Below are 7,949 nucleotides of genomic sequence, written 5' to 3' on the forward strand. Positions count from 1 at the left end.
ACACTCTGTATTCTGAAGCATTTTTGGAGGACTTCCGCTGATCCTGTTTCTAATAGCAGGTATGGTGACTGTAACTTTTCTGCTATGCAATGGATGTCCCAGTCACCAAGGAGATGGAGAAAGCACTCCTAGAGTGTAAATACTGTGATCGCATGGCACAACATCTGGGCACACCTCGCCTACGGGAACTGAGCGCCTCTTGGTCATTTAGACCAGTCTGGATGGACTGCACCATACCTGTTCTTCGGTTCCTGTTCTGCGGAAAAGTGTGCGTGTTGGATCTCTGTCTGACACTTCCATCAGTTGCGCAACCGGACATTGATGCTTTACTGGACCCGATAACGTCCCATGTTCTGCAGTGTCCTCAGCGTATTCCTATGTTGATGGTGGCATTCTTAGAGCCGCCACAGGAAGTCTCTGCTCCTGTTGGAATGGATACCGGCTCCTCCACTGACACCAAGGCCTTCGATGGCGCACAGGCTGCCCCAGCATCAGCTGCAGGCAGCACAGAAGATCATCTGTGCTCAATTGACATGATCTGTGAGGTGTTACAAGGGTCGTCCTCTGCGAAGGCAGACAACAGCGATGTTGCGTCTACCAGCCAGGACACATAAACATTTGGCTCGTCCTGTGCCTGGAAAAATTAGTTTTTTAAACAAACTACATTTGGAACTCCAAAACAAATTGACACTTTTTATTACCTGCATGGCTTTCCAATGCTTGTAGTGGTTTGAACTATATATACGGACGCATTAGAGCTATTGCTTGAGTGACAATTGAAGAATTTTTGTACATTTTTAAAAAACTTTAGTAGAACTATTGTTTTACGGTAATTGTTTGCGTACCAGTGCCTATACAGCCTAATAGTATGTTAGAATTTAATTATGTCACCCAGTTGGATGACGAGTGGGTGTTATATTCCACATAGGTACTCGAATATAGGCTCAGGTAACATCATAACCTTTCACCTATACTCTCCCCTACATTACACACATAACGGTTCCTGGGGACTAACCTTTTACCTATATATGACACTGCACACAGAAGAGGGGATTTTCCCTGATAAAAACCTCATACATTATGCATGAGGATTCTTGGAAACTCAGCAGGACTACCATTTCCTGTATAATAACTATGTATAAAGTTCATTCCCGACATCATCCTATGTCGGACAAGTGGCACAGCAAGGTAGAACTCCGGGGAGACCTTTGAATATAAAAACATCACATCTTGCTGAGACAAGTAGAGATCATCAGGATTTCCCTGCCGACACACACTGACGCGAGACTCTGCGGTTCCTGCATGCAGATACCCCAGCTCGCAGTGGTCTATCATCCCTTACGGGGTGTCCAACTCGAGACCAAGACTGGGTCCGACAGTCTCTCTCTTAAGGTAATGGGGTTGACTTTATCCTAGAGGTATTCTTGGCTTAACACCATGCTAGGTACACTTAGGTACATCTAGTTAGGGTAGCATCGTAAGAGTACACATTTATATTGTCATGTATTTTATATACTTGCCTGTATTCATGGTTATAACAATATGGTAGAAATCTACCATCCTTTTACTTTCCTCCTGCTTCTAATCATTTATATCTATTACTGTCTAACGGTTGTTTCAGCACACCTATTTTACACTAGAATACCAAACTGTGCAATAAATGCGTATTGGAAAACTTCCATACAGTTTATTCTGTGTATTTCTCGGAGACTAGGTGAGCACCAGTGACTGAGCGAAAAGTAGTGCACTGTTTCTATGGTCCTGAGGGATCAGGGCTGTCATGCTCAATAGTTGCCAAGAACTATTCTCTCCCTGCTAAGAGGAGTAGTGGCACTGTGAGCTAGCTGGTACACAGGCCAACATACCTGGTGGGGGTATCTAGAATCAGCCTGACACCAGTCCTACAGTGTATGTTGTCTAAACGCAAAGATCATATATAGGTTTTATGGGAACTACATGAAAGAGCTTTATAAAAAATGGAAAAATAATTAAATAAATAACTCAATCTTGATCTTTATTCGGATAAATAATATCCATAAAACGACATACATTTCACAATGCCCCTCGTTAATAAATAAGGTTGCAACTAAACATTGACTATATTACAAGCGTATCATTTGGCATATTCGTTGTCAGTTGCATAAACCTTCATCAATAAAATTTTTCAAAAAATTGTCATTAAAATATTACAAGGATATCACTCATAGCCAATTGCAACTTCGATACTAAAGTGCAAAAGTGCAATGTGCAAATATGCAGGGGGCTCACAAATTAATGGATCGTTTAGCCAATTGCAAACTTCAATACTAAAGTGCCAAAAATACAATGTGCAAATAAGCAAAGAGAACACAAATTAATAGATCACATAGTCATTTGCAGCTTCAACTCTAAAGTGCCAGAGTGCAATGTGCCTGATACAAATACACATAGTCAGTTGCAACTTCGATATGGGAGTACAAAAGTGCAATGTACAAATGTGCAAGAAATGGGCAAGTTAATAAGTGGAAAATTGTAAACACTCATCTCTGTTCACCCTAATATTAGTTGTGTAACATATTCCCCCATTTAGGGATACCGTCAAAAGGCATATGTAAGGTGCAATCTAGTCCAGCCTTCATGGGTTCATAGAAGAGCGTGAGCGAATAGCCATTTTCAAAAAAGTGCCTACCCGATATTTTAAATCATCGTTATTAACCTGCAGAATTGTTTTATAAGCAACCTTAAAGTCTGTTATCCCCTTACCTAAAAAATGGTATCAATAACTGCATACTATATTTTTGATAAAAATTGAAGAAAAACAAGAAATGCAGTATTGACTGTTTACCTATATTGCCACATGGGCAGGCCAGGTTATCAATATTAGATTGATATCCTAAGGGGAAACACAACAAATATTTTATTGTCCCTGATCTAAGGCGAAAAAAAAGGCTTCTTTCCCAGCGAGTAATATCTTTTAATAGATAACTGGCAGGCAAACGAGATTGGGAGCCTCCTTCTTCAGCCATTGTTATGTATTGTCCCATGGATGCTTTTAACAAACTCCTTGGCATGTCTTAAATCCCCATAATGTTTGTATAATATTTTACGGATAGTCTTTCCATCAATACTATCTAGTTGGTCGGGGTTATAGAAAATATGACTGAGGTTAACAGCTATCAGATTCTCCCGTACTTGCGCAATCCATGGTATTTCACCGCCCCTGTCACATTTTAAGCAATCAGCCAGAATTTACCTTGTTAATGAGGCAGCAGGATTTTGCCAGACTTTTAACCAAAACAAGGTAGGGCTGGATCTAATGTAGTCCTCCAAATAGGGTATACTTAACTCTTTATGACAAATAAAAGTAGATGAAGAAATCGGTAGGCCTAAAATTCTCCTACAAAATCTATTTTCTTCCTCTTGGACACTTTTCGAGTTTATGTAGCCCCAAATTTCAGTACCATAAGTCATAACTGGTACACATTGTGTCCTATAGATTTTAAGTAAGGATAGTACCACCTCTATTCTTTTTGGTGGGGGGGGCTAGTAACTGAGTTTATTGCTTTTGAAAATTTGGTTCCCCCATCTGTTAGATGCGGTGTCCAGGACCCATTATCTGAGAATTGTAATCCTAAATATGGAAAAGTGCGAATGCAGAGCAAGTAATCTGTGCCCAAATTATTAGTAGTGATAGAACATTTTTTAGGGCCACAACACATAAAAAACGATTTCTTAAAATTTGTACAAAGATTCAAACTACTCATAAAAGCTACAAAACCCCTAACTGAAATTTGCAGGGCATTGGGCGTGCGCCCCATTAAAACAGCATCATCCGCGTATAGTAGGGAGGGCAATTTATTTCCATTCATTATTGTGACGTCTGTTATTTGGTTAGACAGGACATTATGTAAATCATTAATATATAACATAAATAAAAATGGGGAGAGAACGCACCCTTGTCTAACGCCTCTACCCACGACTATGTCCCCTGAAACTGCCCCATGCATACTTATTCTCACCTGTGCCCTAAAGTCATGTTCGATAGTTGCCAAGAACTATTCTCTCCCTGCTAGGAGGACTAGTGGCACTGTGAGCTAGCTGGTACACAGGCCAAAATACCCGGTGGGGGTGTCTAGAATCAGCCTGACACCAGTCCTACAGTGTACGTTGTCTAAACGCACAGATCATATATAGGTTTTATGGGAACTACACGAAAGCGCTTTATAAAAAATTGAAAAAGAAAGAAAGAAAGAAAGAGACAGCTGTGTTTATGGAGTCCTGCTCACAGAAAGGTCTTCCGAGCTTGAGACAGAGAAGGTGTTTCCAAAAGTTGGTTGGCCGACTCTCTGTTACAGCCACAGGGTTATAAAAGCTGAAGAATCTTGCCTGGGTGAGTTGGTTGCCAAGACTGTTAGATTGCAGCTGGCAGCCAAAGTTCTGCCTGGAAGACTAAGTCCTGACCCTTAAAAGTTGCACCTGAGTCTGTTGGGCCCGGAAGAGAGTGCAGTTTGGTTGCCTTGCAAGGAAGTTACTGCTAGTTAAAGGAACCATTGGTTTCACTGGAGACCAGTGGACCAGTGACAACTGTTTTTGGGTGGCCAGACTTCAGGGGACATCGACCCCTGTGGCCAAAGTCGCAACACTGTTTTCTCTGACAAAGGGGTGGGGCCCAGGAAGACTCCCAACACCGGCTCAGTCTCCTAGGGCATCTTCAGCATCCTGCATTACTTGCATCAGGACCACTCCATTGATTCCTATTGCGGTTCGCCCATAGACCCTGGAACTGGACTAGAGACTGCTTCAACTGCTGTTCAACCGGATTTTATTCATCCCTGCGAGTTGCTCACTGTCTAACCATTTATAGCCAGTTGTCCTGGATAACCCAAAAGTGCTAGTCAAGGTAGATTACAATGATTTATTGCTCTAATTGAAAATCTGTGATTTATTGTTTCTTTAAAAATCCATGGTATTTTTGGTGTTGAGGTGTCTATTGAAAGATAAAAATACAACCTGTTTTTATAAATGAGTGACATATTTTTATTCTTTTGCATTTTTTCTTATTCAAGTGTTATGGTACTTCCAAATGCTTTACACTTGTTCCTTCCTTCAAAGCCTGACTGCTCTGAGCCACAGCTACCCAGGACTGAGCTAATGTTTTGCATACTACCCTTACAGAATATGATAAGGAACTGGGTCTTTATCACATAGTAAGGTTGCACAACCACACCATACAATAAACCACCTTTTCTCAAAATAAGTCACTTATGCCCACATGCATCGATGTCAATTGCATTCGCAAACGGTGCGAATCGCAATTTTCGGCCGTTTGCGAATGCAATTGACTAATTTGGAATGCATCATGCATTTCGCAATTTTGGGAATCGCAACCATGTTGCGATTTCTAAAATTGCGATTGCATTTAAGAAATCGCAATTTCAGATTTCTTAAATGCAATGCATTTTTTTTTCTTTTTTTTTTATTGAAGTCTTAGATAATCAAGCAAAATCAAACACTAACATATCATATGCTAGGCAAAATATACAGATAACAAAATGAAATCAGAAGACACACAACAGGCCATCTCATAAAGATGAATCACAGAAAAAAGAAAAGGAACCAACATAATCAATTTGAATCATTAAAATCGAAGTACGAACCCCAGATTTTCTCAAATTTACGAATCGCCCCAACTCTTTGAGCATATAAATGTTCACTATTTCTGACTTTTTGCATTTTATAGCACCATTCATATAGATTGGGGCAATATTGTAAACGCCAGTTTTGTAGAATTAGCGATCTCGCTACAGCCATAGCTATGTATATTAGTTTAACTAGTTGCCCCTCTAACATCAATTCAGGATCAAATCCAAACAAAATCAATTTAACATTAACCGAGATTGATATTTTACACTGGATTTGTATATATGCAAATATTTCTTCCCAAAAAGGTACAATTTTGGTACAATAAGCAACAATATGAGACCAATTAGCAGGATTATAATGCAGACATCTATAACAGTTGGAAGAGCAGTTAGGATACATTTTACTAACCATTGCCGGAGTGAAGTACAGAAGCCATTTACTAAAAAACAGCATTCTGCGCCAATTGGCACCTCTTAATACGGAAAAATTCAGAACATTAATTCTCTTCCATATAGCTGGGGTTAATACCATGTTTTCCTGCCCTTGCCACTTATTGATTGCTTTTAGACACAAATCCGGGTCCCTATTCACGGTTAAGCATCGTTTCCACTCCCCCGGCTTTCTTTCTTGTATTAAACAAAATAAATCATTAAATAACGGAGTAGGGGAAAAGAGGAGTGAAGGGTCTAGTTGGATCAAGATTCCATAAATCAACTTATATGATCCCAGCAATAGGAAATTACCTTGAACCAAGGTTGACATATCAGACATCCTAATCCAAGCGCCATCTTTCATAAAATCGCTTAATATCTTAAACCCTATCTTCTGCCATTTTTCTAGTAGATCCATGCTGATATCCACTCCGAAGAATGAAAAAGCCGAGCAGAGGGAAGAGGATGTATTAAGAAACGAAAGGGAGTATCTCTTTAGGAGTGCTGAGCGTCTCTTAAAAAACCAGTGCAGCACCTTATACCTGACTGTTTTTGGAGATTTAAATAATTTAAGTGGGGAGGGAATCTGGGATTCTTCACAAATCAAATCAATGAAAAAATGTATAAAGAGTTGCTGATTATTATCCTTGAATCTGGTCATGAATTGAGCCAAATATGCATTGTAATAGTCTTTAAGGTTGGGAAGGGCCAGCCCACCTTGTCCCTTATCTTCGAATAACGTATTCAATGCAATACGAGGCGTCTTTTTGGCCCAAATAAATGAAGAGAACAAGGCTTCAGCTTTGGAAAAAAAAGATGCCGCCAGAGCACAAGGAATTGTTCAAAATAAAAAATTAAATAAAGGGAGGACCGGCATCTTAATTAATGCGACCCTGCCAATAATAGTTAATGGTAGGGGATTCCATCTTTCGAACATTGCTCGTACCTTCTGCAGCAATGGTATAAAGTTCAAGCTGTAAAGATCTGAAACTGCGGGAGAGAAGATAACCCCCAAATATCTTTTCGGTTTGTTATTAATGCATGATCTTAAATCAGGGTGAATTACAGGATTAATACCCCCGCATATTAAGATTTCGTTTTTTTTTTTGTTTATCCTATAGCCCCCCAACGCCTCAAACTCTTCAAATATTTGAAGTGCAAGTGTTTGGCATTGCAATTCCGGCTTAATTAACAAAATTATGTTGTCTGCATAAAGTTTGATTTTAGGCATCAAATTAATTGGGGGGAATAAAAGAGGAGCTTTCCTAATTGCAGTTGCTAAGGGTTCGATAAAAAAGGCAAATAAAAACGGAGACAGTGGGCAGCCTTGTCTAGTACCACGTTTAACCGATACTAGCCCCACAGACTCTGCATTGATTATAATATTAGCCCTAGCCCCTGAATAGAGACTCCGAATTAAGTTTATAACTACCTTTGGGATAGCGAAGTGCTGTAAAATAATAAAAAGTGTCTCCCATACCACCAAATCAAAAGCTTTTTCGGCATCAAATAATAAAATTAAAGCGGGAATCTTACGTGACTCAAAAAAATCCAAAGCCTCTGCTAAAAAATGAGTGTTAGTCAAGAGCTGCCTGCCAGCCACAAAGCCATTCTGGTCTGCGTGAATCAAATCTGAAGAAAAAGAGTTCAATCGTGTAGATAATAATTTAGTGGTAATTTTGTAATCTGTGTTAAGAAGCGTGATGGGTCTATAAGAATTTGGGTCGTTGGGGGGTTTACCTTTTTTAAGAAAACTTACTACTGTACCTTCCCTGAAAGAATCCGGGATATATCCCCCCAACAACATAAAGTTTAATAATTGAACGAAAACATCTGAGAACACAGTAAAAAAAACTTTAAAAAACTCAGAGGGGGGCGTGTCCATGATGGCGGCGT

Source organism: Lissotriton vulgaris, chromosome 8 (genome assembly GCF_964263255.1).
Source record: "Lissotriton vulgaris chromosome 8, aLisVul1.2, whole genome shotgun sequence".
Lineage (NCBI taxonomy): Eukaryota > Metazoa > Chordata > Amphibia > Caudata > Salamandridae > Lissotriton > Lissotriton vulgaris.